Source organism: Odontesthes bonariensis, chromosome 14 (genome assembly GCF_027942865.1).
Source record: "Odontesthes bonariensis isolate fOdoBon6 chromosome 14, fOdoBon6.hap1, whole genome shotgun sequence".
In the NCBI taxonomy this organism is placed as follows: domain Eukaryota; kingdom Metazoa; phylum Chordata; class Actinopteri; order Atheriniformes; family Atherinopsidae; genus Odontesthes; species Odontesthes bonariensis.
In genome coordinates this window covers 38,448,475-38,464,886 of record NC_134519.1, presented here as the reverse complement: position 1 = coordinate 38,464,886, position 16,412 = coordinate 38,448,475, and positions in this window count along the sequence as shown.

Below are 16,412 nucleotides of genomic sequence, written 5' to 3'. Positions count from 1 at the left end.
CTCCCACAGTCTCTCTGTGCCAAGTTTGGTCTCCCTACCACTTATACTTTTTGAGTTATTTCGAGTGAGCAAATCCATTTTCTGGTTTTCATCCTATATCCTAACCCTAACCCTAACCCTAACCCTACCCTAACCCTAACCCTACCCTAACCCTAACCCTAACCCTAACCCTAACCCCCTAACCCTAACCCTAACCCTAACCCTACCCTAACCCCCTAACCCTAACCCTAACCCCTAACCCTAACCCTAACCCTAACCCTAACCCTACCCTAACCCTAACCCTACCCTAACCCTAACCCTAACCCCTAACCCTAACCCTAACCCTAACCCCTAACCCTAACCCCTAACCCATAAAGAAAACAAAGTTGTTTCCGGGCGTAGCTCCGCCCCCGTGGGTCCGCCCCCAATGGTTCTTGTGTCAGTGGATAGCCCCTGTCCTGCTGAATCCGAGGATGTGTGTATCTTGTCTATGCCACCTTCCTATCAGGACTTATTGCCTCTTAAGCTTATGCCGGGGTTCGGCATCCGGGGTTTTAGCCCCTTATCCTAACCCTAACCCTAACCCTAACCCTCTAACCCTAACGAAAGATCATAGAGACTCGGAAGTCACTTCCGTCAGACATAATTCGACCCTTCTGAACACGCCTGAGGTGGTTTCAAGTTTCTACGAATTACCATTTGGCCTTATCTCCGGAACAGAAGGTCGTAGAGACTTGAAACCAAGTCTGGCGTGTTCAGAACCGTCGAATTATGGCAGGCGGAAACAACTTCTGAGGCTCTAGGACCAGCCGTTCGAAAGATATCGAGTAAAAAGTTAAGTTACGGGGGTAACTTTAGGGGTTTTAGCCCTATATCCTAACCCTAACCAAACTCGGGGGACACCTGGGGGGCCCCCTGGGGACTATACACACCAAGTTTGGTCCAATGAGCACTTGTACTTTTTGAGTTATTTCGAGTGAGCAAATTTTTCAAATAATGGGAGTCAATGACAGCTACGTCATAGGAATAAGCCACACCCACCAAACTTGGTGGGCATGTAGGTCCACTCCCACAGTCTCTCTGTGCCAAGTTTGGTCTCCCTACCACTTATACTTTTTGAGTTATTTCGAGTGAGTAAATTCATTTTCTGGTTTTCATCCTATATCCTTTTTCGGCCGAGGACCATCGTCTCAGATTTGGAGGTGCTGATTCTCATCCCAGCTGCTTCACACTCGGCTGCGAACCGCTCCAGTGAGAGCTGAAGGTCACGGCCCGACGACGCCAACAGAACCGCATCGTCCGCAAAAAGCAGAGACCCGATTCTGAGGTCGCCAAAACGGACCCCCTCAACGCCTTGGCTGCGCCTAGAAATTCTGTCCATAAAAATTATGAACAGAATCTGTGACAAAGGGCAGCCCTGACGCAGTCCAACCCTCACAGGAAACATGTCCGACTTACTGCCAGCAATGCGGACCAAACTCTGACACCGGTCATACAGAGACCGAACAGCCCATATCAAGGAGTCCGGCACTCCATACTCCCGGAGCACCCCCCACAAGAGTCCCCGAGGGACACGGTCGAACGCCTTCTCCAAGTCCACAAAACACATGTAGACCAGTTGGGCGAACTCCCATGCACCCTCCAGGATCCTGCCGAGGGTATAGAGCTGGTCCACTGTTCCACGGCCAGGATGAAAACCACACTGCACCTCCTGAATCCGAGATTCGACTGTCTGGCGGATCCTCCTCTCCAGTACCCCCAAATAGACCTTGCCAGGGAGGCTGAGGAGTGTGATCCCCCTATAGTTGGAACACACCCTCCGGTCCCCCTTTTTAAAGAGGGGGACCACCACCCCAATCTGCCAGTCCAGAGGCACTGCCCCCAATGTCCACGCGATGCTGCAGAGGCGTGTCAACCAAGACAGCCCTACAACATCCAGAGCCTTGAGGAACTCAGGACGGACCTCATCCACCCCCGGGGCCTTGCCACCGAGGAGTTTTTTGACCACCTCGGCAACCTCAGGCCCAGAAATGGGAGGCCCCACGTCCGAGCTCCCCAACTCTGCTTCCTCATCGGAAGGCGTGTCGGTAGGATTGAGGAGGCCCTTGAAGTATTCCCCCCACCGACTCACGACGTCCCTAGTTGAGGTCAGCAGAGCCCCGCCCTCACCATACACGGTGTTGACGGTGCACCGCTTCCCCCCCTGAGCCGCCGGATGGTGGACCAGAAACTCCTCGAGGCCGTCCGGAAATCATTCTCCATGGCCTCCCCGAACTCCTCCCAAGCCCGAGTTTTTGCCTCAGCAACCGCTGAGGCCGCGTTCCGCTTGGCCTGTCGGTACCCATCAGCTGCTTCCAAAGTTCCACTGGCCAAACAGGCACTGACCACCTTACAGCCACAGCTCCGGTCGGCCGCCTCAACAATGGAGGCACGGAACATGGCCCATTCGGGCTCAATGTCCCCCACCTCCCCCGGGACATGGTTGAAGCTCTGCCGGAGGTGGGAGTTGAAACTCCTTCTGACAGGGGATTCCGCCAGCCGTTCCCAACAGACCCTCACAACACATTTGGGTCTGCCAGGTCTGACCGGCTTCCTCCCCCACCAGCGGAGCCAACTCACCACCAGGTGGTGATCAGTTGACAGCTCCGCCCCTCTCTTCACCCGAGTGTCCAGGACATGCGGCCGCAAGTCCGACGATACGACCACAAAGTCGATCATCGAGCTGCGGCCTAGGGTGTCCTGGTGCCAAGTGCACATATGGACACCCTTATGCCTGAACATGGTGTTCGTTATGGACAGTCCGTGACGAGCACAGAAGTCCAATAACAAAACACCACTCTGATTCAGATCGGGGGGGCCGTTCCTCCCAATCACGCCCCTCCAGGTCTCACTGTCATTGCCCACGTGAGCATTGAAGTCCCCCAGCAGGACGAGGGAGTCTCCCGGAGGAGCACTCTCCAGTGCCTTCTCCAGGGACTCCAAAAAGGGTGGGTACTCTGAACTGCTGTTCGGTGCATAAGCACAAACACCAGTCAGGACCCGTCCCCCCACCCTAAGGCGGAGGGAGGCTACCCTCTCGTCCACCGGGGTAAACCCCAATGTACAGGCGCACAGCCAGGGGGCAATAAGTATGCCCACACCTGCTCTACGCCTCTCACCGCGGGCAACTCCAGAGTTGAAGAGAGTCCAACCCCTCTCGAGGAGGCTGGTGGCCGGAGCCCAAGCAATGTGTCGAGGTGAGTCCGACTATATCTAGCCGGAACCGCTCAGCCTCGTGCACCAGCTCAGGCTCCTTCCCCAGCAGAGAGGTGACGTTCCACGTCCCAAGAGCCAGCTTCAGTAGCCGAGGATCATACCGCCAAGGTCTGCCGCCCAGCTCACAAAGCACCCGACCCCCTTGGCCCCTCCCACGGGTGGTGAGCCCGTCAGAATGGGGACCCGTGTAATTTCTTCGGGCTGTGCCCGACCGAGCCCCACGGGCACAGACCCGGCCACCAGGCGCTCGCCGGCGGGCTCCACCCCTGGGCCTGGCTCCACCCCTGGGCCTGGCTCCGGGGGAGGCCCCGGTGACCCGCGTTCGGGCAAGGGTACACGGTGTCCATTTTTGTTCATCATCATAGAGGGTCTTGTGAGCTGTTCTTTGTCTGGTCCCTCATCTAGGATCTGTTTGCCATGGGTGACCCTACCAGGGGCTTAAAGCCCCGGGCAACATAGCTCCCAGACTCATTGGGGCACGCAAACCCCCCACCACGGTAAGGTGACAGCTCATGGGGGGTACAAGCTACATTTTTAAAAATGAATTTTTAATTAATATTTTTTTTAATAAATTCATAATCCCATCAATTATCATGTATATAACCTTTCCCTTTCACTAAATTCTAACCCTAAAGAACAGGACCAGACGGAGTCACAGGACTGCACGCTTAACCATAAGTTAGGATATACAAGCCACATTTTGGAAAATGAATTTTGAATTAATATTTTTTAATAATTTCATAATCCCATTAATTATCATGTATATAACCTTTCCCTTTCTCTAAACTCTAAGGTAACAGGTCTAGGCTGTGTCACAGGACTGCACGCCTAACCATGACCGGGACTCACATTCCACATTTTGAATAATGAACATGCCAATATAAAATTTGATAATTTCTCTTCTGCTCTCCCTTCTTTTGCAGCACATAACACACACCGATATGGACCCTGTGTCTATTGCACCCACTTGAAACATAACTCAAAAACGCACAGAGTTTCCCACGGCCCCCTGAGTTACTCCAAGACCATACCACAACACGCAGCAACTACCAGCCGGGTCCTGGGTTGAGAGTGCACCCCCCTGGCTCCTACACCAAACTCCATAACGGCGGTTCAGACGCGTAGGAGGGGAGTCACTTAGTATAAACTCCTAATACCTAACCCTTACCCTAACCCACCCACAAGCCCCCCAAACTCCCAACCAGGCCAGACACCATGTCCCCCCCAGCACACAACCAACCTCCCAGAGCGGCGGGACAGCAACGCACCACTCCCACTATGTGATAAAGCTAATCAGCTTATCAGATTTAATGTTCTACCCTAACGGTTGGAACACCTGCACAGCATAATGGAGCTCCAGTAATCACGACAGGCACCAACGTTAAGATTCCCATCACAGTGGGACGACTGACACGCCCCCACAGGGACCAGAGTATCACCAATATCCAGGTAAAGAAAGCCCATTTAACACCAACGGTTAGAGCACCTGAACATCTCAATTCGGAGACAGATCCGAAATTGAAACAAGAAAGAGTGGAGATAACCATGGCATGCGCCAACGTTCAGACTCAAATCACAGCGGGACGACTGATACGCCCTCACACAGCATCCACCACACCGAGGAGCCACAGGGAACAAAGAACTATCCTGGAGCAACAGACGGATGAAAGAGATATACTTAAGCCAATCCCTGTTCCCCACCATAGGCTGATCCCCATCAGTGTCCAATACACAGGTTTAGAGGAACACAGTTTTGAGCCATTGGCTCATTCAAGCAATTCAAATGACAAGGTTCATTGAATTGATATAATTGTCAAGTTTAACACTGATGTTGATATTTTATCACCCATAAAGGGTTTAATAAGTTTCATTCATGGTCTCAGTGGGATGCTATTCCCTGCAGTGGCCACAAGGAGACATTGTGGTTCCTTATTTAGGAAATGTATTTTATCATTCCTGCAGAATAGTCTCATTGTGCAATTTCTCTATTATTCATAATTGAGGTGGGATTTACAAGCTAAAGATAAATTTCTATAGATATACAACAACAAGTCAGGAGTTAAATTTACGGTTTATTGTGCGTGTAGATGACTTTGACTACAAGTGTTTTGGGTGGAGTGTGGAGAGACATCTCATTAAGTTCCTGGTGCCGCGGGGCGTGATGGTGAGGCTCACACCTCTGGCTTGGATGGAGCGGTGGCTGAGTGTGCAGTAGGAAAGACACAGAGTCGTCAGGAGTTGAGCAGCTAGAGGGACAGTGAGGCAGGTGAAGGAAGAGAACTATGTGAGGTGACCGATGAATCAGGTACAACTGTGGATTTGGGGAAAAAATGGTGATTTTGACGAGACGGGTGAGGTGAGTGAAACAGGTGTGATTAGGAGTCAGGTGAGTGAGACAGGTGAGGTGAGAGGTAAGGTGAGTAAGACAGGTGAGGTTAGAGGTGAGGTGATGAGTGAGTTGCCTGAGACAGCGTGTGAAGATGCCTTGGCTGCTGAAGCTGGATTTATGGAGACCTGTGAGTCTGGGGGCACCTGTACTCCTGCAAAGCCTAAGCGTAAAAATGTGGTGAAGGTTGTGAGGGGCTGTAAAGCCGGTCGGCTGGAGGCTCGAGCGAGTGACGCAGACAACAGCGATAGTGAAGGCTGTGTGTCCGACTGCAGCGAGCAACGTTTTCCAAACTTGCTCACGTTTTCTAACTCAGCGAGACAAAATATTAAACACAGAGCAACTTCAGGTCTGACTGATTAATGATTAAAGTGAGAAACTAAATCGGGTTTTAATGATGAGGGTACTGGAATTGGCTTTACTTCTCTGTTATGATGCATGGGTTAGCGAGGCGTAAGGACATGAATGCGGACTTCAAAAACAACGCTTGATTTATTAATTAAAAACAGAACAAGGTTAACATAAGGCGCGGCTGAGCCGGATGACAAGAATGAAACTGTGAAAACAAAACATGATCATGACTTGGACAAAAAGAAAAAGGTCGTGACGTGACGTGGCGTGGCATGAAGGGTGAATTTGCAAGGCGCAAGGATCTCACAATGACTGAGAGAAAACCTAAGTACTGTGGGGACTGATGAGTGAATGAGTGCAGCTGATGAGAAGGAGTGCAGGTGTCGTGAAACTAATGACCTGGCATGGGAAGTGAGGGAAAAGCAAATGGCAAAACGTAACTAAACATGGACTAGAAAACTAAAGACTAAACACCAAAGCATGAGAAACTAAAACATGATAAAACACAAAACTAAAAACATGGCGCCAAACCCCATGTTCATGACACTTCTCTACTTTACTGTGTATTTGTTTTTATCATCTCTTCACCCTGAATTATTTGAGAGTGGGGACGTTAAATGTTAATGGAAGAAAAGAGCACTGGTTTTTGACACGGCACAGAAGAAAAATATCGATGTGTTGTTTTTACAAGACATCCTTAGTGATGACAGGCAGACTGAGAGAGTGGGAAGGACAAGTGTTTTTAAGCCATTACAGCACTCAGAGTGGATGAGTGGGCTTTCTTTTCACCAGAACATTCACTCATTCAGTTATCTCTGGAGGCTGAGCATATCGTAAAAGGGAGGTGTTTCTTAGTTAAAGCAAAATTTGAGAATCACACTCTGGTTTTTGTCAACATTTATGCCCCAGCCAGTGGTGCGGGGAGGGAGAGCTTTTTTTAATAAAATCAACAATGGATTGAATTGCTGTGGCTTGGAAGATTTTTTTATTTTTGGGTGGGGATTTTAACAGTACTGGAAACGAGGTTTTAGACCGTAATCATGCAGAGCCTCATCCAGCCTTCCAACTCACTCTTAAGTGGCTAGTCTGCTCCCATGGCCTAGTGGATATGTGGAGAAGGATACACACAGACTGCAGACAGTAAACATGGTGCCACCTGACAGAGGATAGGATCTCCTCAGCCAGACTTAATCGTTGTTATTGTTTTAAACATAATTTTAATGTTTTTAAGGGCTGTACAATGATGCCAGTGGGTCTTACTGATCATTATTTAGCTTTATGTCATATTGTTGTGAAAAAATCTTTACCCAGGAGCGCATATTGGCATTTTGATTCCGCGCTAACATTTGATAAAGGTTTTACAGAAGCTTTAAGTAATTTTTGGGCCATTTTTAGGCAAAGAATAGATCATTTTACATGTCTCAGGCAGTGGTGGGACCATGGTAAAACTGAGATAAAACTCGTGTTATCAGTATATTCTCAATGTTACACGGGATGCCTGTCGCTCTATTAAAGACTTGGAGACTGAGATAGTGGAACTGGAGACAATTAACACTTCCACAGGAAATCGAGGATATTCAGAAGTACACATATTTTACTATTAACTCTGGGTTGAAACCTTACGGTTTTAAAGCTCATCTACACCATTTTCTAAAAAACTGTGACTCTGTCAAATGTCAATAAAGACAGATTACACTGAAAGGCATAATTTACAAAAATGATAAACAATAAGCAATGATTGCAATCAATGCAGGAATTCATTTGTACTGAAAGGTGTCAACAATTTTCTTTTTAAAAAAAAAACATTTGAAAGATACATTAATGACATTTCAGTTCATTAAAATCACAAGAAATTACAATTAATGTAAAGATTTAAAGTGTAATTGGTTTCAAGGTTGAAGGGTACACTTAAAAAATAAATAGGAAAATTAGAAATCCAAACCGAGGACGGGGCGCATGCGTACGTGCTGACCCTCGGTAGTGGCGTGTGTCGAGTTTGTCATTGTTTGTCTATCTTTTGTAGTAAGTTTGTTAGTGGAAAACAAGTGATAATACGGTGAAGTAAACATGTTGGACAGTATGCTGATCAAGATCGCGATAATGAGTTGGATCCTAACAATTATATGGGACTCTGTAAGCGCACACGGAAGAGAAACTCCACTTCACTGTCAGGTGCCCAACTTTCGCTACACTCGGGATGATCTACTGAATCTCCGATATTCCTCTGATGACCTACCAAAACTCCTCTTCAGCCCTCCTGGAATATTTCTCCATGGATGGAGTAATAAGAAGAAAAAGAAAAGAGGATCAAGAGGCGGGATTCGTAACAGGATCAAACGGAGGGGAAGTCGCTTCCCTCTCCCGACAGTAACTCTTTCCAATGTGCGCTCACTTCAGAACAAAATGAATGAACTTTCTGTTCTCATAAAGTTTGACAGGGACTTCAAACAGTCAAACCTGATATGTCTAACTGAGACATGGCTGAACGATGACATTAACAACATAAACTTGGAGGGATATTCCTTAGTTCGCTATGATCGGGACGCAACACAGACAGGAAAGCGCATTGGAGGAGGGCTGTGTATGTTCATAAACTCCAGCTGGGCAACTAACATCACGGTACGTGACACTAAATGCACTCCTCACTATGAACTAATGACTGTTTCATTCAGACCACACTATTTGCCACGAGAATTTGGCCAGATAACAGTCATCCTGGTGTATGTGCCTGGTCCAGATTTCAAACTCGCTGCAGACAGCATAGCTGCCAGCTACAACAAAGCGCTGCGCCTCTCAGGTGACGACCCTGTTTTTCTGTTAGGTGATTTTAATAAATGCGACGTCTCCCTACACTTGCCAAACTTGGAACAATATATCACATGCACGACAAGACTGAGCAAAATACTCGATAAATGTTATGGGACTGTGGAAGGTGCTTACGTTTCCCGGTCCCGCCCCCCTCTGGGGCTGTCAGATCATAACGTCATTCACCTCCTTCCAAAGTATCGTCAATCACTGAAGAGGACTAAACCCACTGTAATTCGCTGCCAGGCCTGGACTGATAGCTCAGTGGACATGCTGAGAGGTTGTTTTGAGACAACAGAGTGGGAACTGTTTTTTAATGACTGTGAGAACAATAATGAACTATTAATTGACACCATAACCAGTTATATTAATTTTTGTGTGCACTCAGTAATTGGAACAAAGGAAATTAAAATATTTTCCAATAACAAACCGTGGGTCAGTAAAGAACTGAAACACCATCTAAATCTGAAGAAAATAGCCTTCATGGAGGGTAACCTAGAGGAAACAAAGGAACTGACCAAGGAGGTCAGGCGGCTAATAAAAAAGGCCCAATTGAACTACAAAGATAAGGTTGAAGAAAAACTAAGGACTGGTAATGCCAGAGATGCATGGAGAGGGCTGAACAAAATGATGGGCAGGGAGCAAAGACACATCTCTCAATGTGACGAGGACCCTGTCCAGCTCGCAAACAACCTAAACACTTTTTACTCCAGGTTTGACATCCATGATTTTCAAAAAGAGTGTGATGATGTATGTGCTGGTCTAACTCCTGACCCAATGACTATTCACGAGCACGCAGTAACCTCCATATTCCAGAGGCTTAACCCTCATAAAGCCCCAGGCCCAGACGGACTCAAGGGGAGGGTGTTAAAGGAATGTGCCGTCCAACTAGGTCCAACCATCACAAAGGTATTCCAGCTGTTCTTGAACAGCAACTTTTACCCTAAAGTCTGGAAGACAGCAACCATCATTCCTGTACCAAAAACTCCCCACGCCAAAACCAATAATGACTTCAGACCCATTGCCCTCACACCCATCCTCAGCAAATGCATGGAGCGTCTAATTCGCAACGATCTGACCCGCCAGGTAGCAGGTCAATTAGACCCTATGCAATTTGCATACCGAACCAACAGAGGGGTGGAGGACGCCACACTCACTCTCCTAAATAATATATATGTTCACTTGGATAAACCAAAGACTCACGCCCGTGTTCTTTTCATGGATTTCTCCTCAGCCTTTAACACTGTGCAACCACACCTCCTCCTACAGCGCCTTTGTGACATGAAAGTCAGTTCTGGCCTAGTCCTCCTTATCAGGGACTTCCTGAGAAACCGGCCCCAGCGTGTGTGCATCAACAACTGCCTCTCTGACTCTCTAGTCCTCAACACTGGTGTTCCTCAAGGATGTGTGCTATCACCCCTGCTCTTTTCCATATACACAAATGAGTTGCAATGCAACAGCAATGACCTCTCCCTCATCAAGTATGCAGATGACATGGCCCTAATTGCCTGCCTAGGGGACACAGACAGCTCCCCCTACCTGCAGTACATCAACACCCTATCTGCATGGTTTGACAGCAGCTTCCTGGATCTTAACATCTCCAAGACCAAGGAGATGTGGCTGGGAAGCAGCAAGAAGGGAGGCAATAAAGACACTGGGCAAACCTTCAGGCCAATCAGCATGAAGGGTCAAGAGGTAGAGCAGGTGTCACAGTTCAAATACCTTGGGACAGTCATAGATAGTCAGCTACAATTTCAAGACCATGTAGACTACACATTCAAGAAAGGAAGACAGCGCCTGGCTCTTCTGAGGAAACTCAGGGGCCTCAACACCAGTCAGCGCACCATGTCAATGGTCTACAAATCCCTGACCGAGAGTGTGCTGACATTTAACATCGTGTCATGGTATGGGCACCTCTCTGTCAAACAAAAAAACAAACTGGCACAGATTGTCAACCAGGCTGGAAAGATCATTGGACACAAACAACTACAACTTTCACATCTATACACACAGGCCCTAACAAAGAAGGCATTTCAAGTCTATCAGGACCCCGTTCACCCTCTGAACTGTGCTCTCCAGCTGTTACCATCTGGACGAAGACTAAAAGTCCCAATGACAAGGAAGAATGGTTACAAGCGGTCATTTGTTCCATCAGCTGTGGCCATTCTCAATGAAGATCTACCTCTAAAATAACATAGTGTAGAGAAGCTCTAAGTGCACCTTAAACAGTCTTTCAGCAGTAGTATGGTAACTTTTATATGGTTTTAATATTTGAGTGGAATGGACAGAGTAATGTGTCTTTATTCTATAGTTTTTATCTTATTCTTACCCGTATCTATTTATTTATTATGTTGAGTGTGATATGTGTTTGTCTTTGTGTGTTTTTATGCCATTACCAAAGAGAAATTTCCATTTCATGTAAGTTTAATGGACAATAAAGAACTCTAACTCTAACTAACTCTATAAACGGAAATGAGAACAGCAGCCAGCCTTTTTTTTTTGTTGTTTTTTTTTTGCATTTGGCGTGCCTGACCTGAGGACGACCGTTTAGGCACACTTGTTGATTTTCATTTTTCCCCCATCTTATTTATTTTTTTATTACAAACTTAGGAGGATGTTTTATAGTTTTCTCTGAAATAAGTAGTTTATTTGTTATGGTTTACTGCATTTTATTTCCGAAATTTTTGGAAGGCATTTTGCATTCATTTCATACAATGTTATTTTGGGAAATTAATTCTTCCCCACTTTATGAAAGCATTTTAGTTTATCTTAGAACAGAACACAGAAAGGAAGATTTCATTTCCACTCAAAGTATTTATTTAATTTTTTTAACTCCACTATTATTTTTGAGCTGTTTTGAAGCTGAAATCAGTGCTCTTTACTGGTCTAAAATTGTAGGTTTAGTGACCGTTTTTGTTTTCTGGAATAAGGTGCAATGATTTATTTGTGCCACTGGATGGTGACAAATGACCGTCAAGGCAGGGTCGCACTTGGTTTCATCACTGCCAGAGAGCATTTCACTGTCAGGTAATGATGCAGAAGTACACAGATTTTACTATTAACTGTGGGTTGAAACCTGATGGTCTTAAAGCTTTTATACACCATTTTGAAATAAACTGTGACTGTGTCAAATGTAAATAAAGATATAATACACTAAATACACATATGGGTGTGTGTGTAAATATATAATATAAGATCAGATTTATTGTCATGTATACAGTCAGACATACAAAATTTGTCTTCCGCTTTTAACCCATCCAGGTTGGCACCAGTTGACACACACATGCACATGGTCACACACTCATAGAGACAGATACCATACACTGGAGCAGTGGGCAGCCATTCACAGCGCCCAGGGAGCATGGGGGTATGGTGCCTTGCTCAAGGGCACCTTGGCCGTGACAAGGAAGTGGACTGACACCCCTCTAGCTGTCAGTTTCACCAATCTTTTTGAGTGGCGAGAATCGAACCGCCAACGAGGCGAGGAATCAAACCACCAACCTTCCAGTTATTAGACGACCCACTCTAATACAATACAATAGCAGCCATATGAAATACATACAACATGCAAGATGAAATACTAAAGGCTGGTAGCACAGGAACAACGTTAATTACTGATGGCACTCATGGGGAGTTGTTCTATAAATGATCTCCACAAATTAGTTTTTGAAGCCCTCAGTGTCCTCTGGTTCTCTCAGGTCAACAAATCAAACACAGTATAAGCCGGTCTTAATTCTAATCATATTTTTATTATAAGAGAATAAAGTGATTCAAACCTCCATGCCCAATTATAGGGGGTAGAGCTGGGTTTCATCTCTCTATCAACCTCCTATATAAAGTTATTTGCGGAAGTGTGTCAACACACCAGGTAGTGATCTTCCCATCAACCCTTTGAGTATGTAATTTCATTTTGTTTTCCCCTAAATTTATCAAGTGCTGAGAGAAGATGAGATAACAATGAGGGAAATTGCATGCTGTAATTAGTCTGACTAACTAAAAATCCTTGTTATACAAATTATCAATGACATGCACAATTCACTCAAAGATGAGAACCATTGCTTTGAAATATAAAATAAAGAAGCTTATTGACCCGTCACAAAAATGAGAGAAAACCATATGAAATGTATTAGGCCACAACACAAAAGTTTGATATGCCACATGTCATTTGAATTTTTGCACCTGGGCACCACTGTTTGTATGGCTTACTGTGAGTTTCTATGATGAGTACACAGTAATAACAAATGTAACAGACATATAGCTTTAAATCCATGCTTATTTGTCACTTTTAACATAGGTATGCCTTTTTTTGTCACATTAAATAGCTTGCTTTTATCTTTTTTTTGGGGGGGGGGTGTTTATATTGTTTGTTTGTTTATTACAATAAATGTTATGCAGGATGAGTTAAATTAGGTCTTAGCTGCCCAAATGAGTCTTTATGCTACTGAAAAGCATATGAGAGACTTAACACTGAGCTCAAATAAAAACAATGATAAGTAAAAGACAAATCAAGACAATGTAAAAATAACATTTGTCAATCTAAACGGCTAACTAAATGTCAATCGAAATGTTTTTGGTTTACTATCCTGAGTGAATGAATTAAGTTTCCTTGAATTTTATGAGGGCAAGGTGCTGTATAAGCTGTATGTTAACTACCTGTTATCAGCAGTATTGACCTTGCCCATTTAAACCAAAGATATTAGCTATCTTTGTCTTGTGTGACCTTCTATGCTTTTATCACCAGATGAAACTAAAAGGTTGGTCAGACTACAAGCTTGTCTTAAAGACATAAATACCTGGATGACTCAGAATTGTCTGCTTCTAAATTCAGACAAAACCGGAGTCGTTATCTTTGGACCTGAGCACTTCAGGGAGAAATTGTCTAGCTATATAGTGAGTCTAGATGGTATTTCCTTGGCTTCTCGTACAACAGTGAGGAACCTTGGAGTTATTTTTGACCAGACCTTGTCATTTGACTCGCATATAAATCAGGTTTCTAGGACCGCCTTCTTTCACCTTCATAATATTGTTAAAATCAGGAACATCCTGTCTCAGAGTGATGCAGAAAAACTAGTCCATGCATTTGTTACTTCAAGATTGGACTACTGTAATTCTTGATTATTGGGCTGTCCCACATATTCTCTGAAAAGCCTCCAGCTGATCCAAAATGCTGCAGCCAGAGTTCTGATGAGATCTAACAGGAGAGATCATATTTCTCCAGTTTTAGCTTCTCTTCATTGGCTCCCTGTTAAATTCAGAATAGAATTTAAGATTCTTCTCCTCACATATAAAGCTCTTAATGACCGAGCTCCATCATATCTTAAAGATCTCATTGTTAGATATTTTCCCAACACAGCACTTCGCTCTCAAAATACATGTTTAGTTTTGGTTCCCAGAGTTTCTAAAAGTAGAATGGGAGGCAGAGCCTTCAGTTATCAGTTCCCTCTCTATGGAACCAGCTGCCAGTTTGGGAGGCAGAGCCTTCAGTTATCAGGCCCCTCTCTGTGGAACCAGCTGCCAGTTTGGGAGGCAGAGCCTTCAGTTATCAGGCCCCTCTCTTGTGGAATAAGCTGCCAGTTTGGGAGGCAGAGCCTTCAGTTATCAGGCCCCTGTCTTGTGGAATAAGCTGCCAGTTTGGGAGGCAGAGCCTTCAGTCATCCGGCCCCTGTCTGTGGAACCAGCTGCCAGTTTGGGTTCAGGAAGCAGACACCCTATCTACCTTTAAGATTAGGCTGAAAACCTTGCTTTTTGACAAATCTTATAATTAGGGATGGCTCAGGTAAACATGAAACATCCCATAATTATGCTGCTATAGGCCCAGACTACAGGGGGACCTCCCATGATGCTGGAACTTTAGTTTGTAAATCACATGTTTAGATATATTTATATAAATATATCAAATGAACTATATAAAGGTGAATGTAAAAACGTATAAATATTTAAAGGTGACTGACTGAAGAAAACAAACACATTTCCAAAATCATAATGATATGGGGTTGATGTCAGGTAAAGAACCAGGCGAAATGGCCTATATGAAATGTACAGGGGAACACTGACATCTTGGATGCTTTTGTCTTTACATCAATCCAAAAGAGGTTTGGTGATGCTGAGCTCATTTTTAAGGATAATGATGCATCTCTCCACAGAGCAAAGAGGGTTCAAACTTTTCTTTAAAAAAAAAATATCAACTCAATGACATGGCCAGCAATCTGAGTTCAAATTTATGGTGGAAACTGAAAACAAATGTCCATGACAAGGCTTCATCCTACAAAATTGATCTTTGAACTGGTAAAGTGACACTTAAGTATTACTTTAGTAACTGAAATTCATTACAAAACTCTTTGTCAGCTGCCCCTGAATAAGTGTATTTACAACATGTTTTCTGGTTCTTGGAAAATAAATATTGTTAAGTGAATTTATGAAGTAAGCAATTGTTTTGCAGAACACATGTGGTTCCATTGAGTTTATCTAGAGGTTCATGGCCATGCAGACTGAAAAGGCGATTAAAGGGAAGTGTTTGTTTATTGTGGCTTAGTGATTATCAGTTTCTTTGCTCCCTTGACCCTTTTATCTCCTTTCCTCTGTCTGTCTTTCTCTCTCTCTCTGGCTTTCAGGTTGATCAGTTTAATTAACTTCCAACTTCATCTCATAAGCAGCCAACAAAGATGTTCATATGACTGTGATGTCACCCTAATCCTAACCCTGTCAGCATTTGATATCTGTATTTGGTTTTAAAACCTACTATAAATAAAGTATGTAGGGACTGGAAATGATATCAACTTCAGGTCACCTGTCATCATGACACAGGTACAGTTCCATCCATCATAAGGGATGAGCCCTTGAGCCTATGGGTGTTTTGAACAAAGATCCCCATTTGTTTTCTGCACTACACATTATTTTTACCACAAGGGATAGCCATAGTTCATTGGGCAAAAGTTAGCATTGAGCATAATGCACAGCTGTGCAGACCGTGGATGTTAAAAAAATCATCTTAGATGTACAAGATGGTGTGGGATAACTCAAATGTGTAACACTCTACAAGTTCAAAAGCTAGAAAGTTAGTTTCCAGGCTTTCCAATTTTTGTATTCACATTTTCCAACCTATCCTTGTTAGGGGTTAGGTGAAGGGCTAATGTCCTGTTAATAGTTTTGCTTATTTTTCTTATACCGAGGAGTTACTAGCAATAAGGGTGAGTGGTCTCTTTTAGCTTTTTAAATTAGACTCATATCCTACATATTAAAAGCAGATCAGATCGTACAATGGAACAAAAGTAAAACAAACTTTTAAGCCTGTTCATAGTGAGATCTTAAAATGTTCATGCTATTCCTCTCTGTAGAATTTTTGTAATTTTGATCATATGCTCTTGGTGTGACAGCAAACACTAATTCATCATTTTGAGCAGAATCAATTGTTTGTTTTAGCTCATTTCTATGAAAAGTTCTACCCAATTCACTGTTCACTACTGCCAATGTCCAACACCAAAACCAGAGATTTGTGAGAAAAATTTAATAATGCCTAATAATATTGATCATATACTTATCATTAAAGTAAAATTATTATGGTAGTACTTTAAACTAAAACTAGGTGATAAGATGGTAATGGAAATGTATTTTAATAAAGATTAAATAATTAAATATT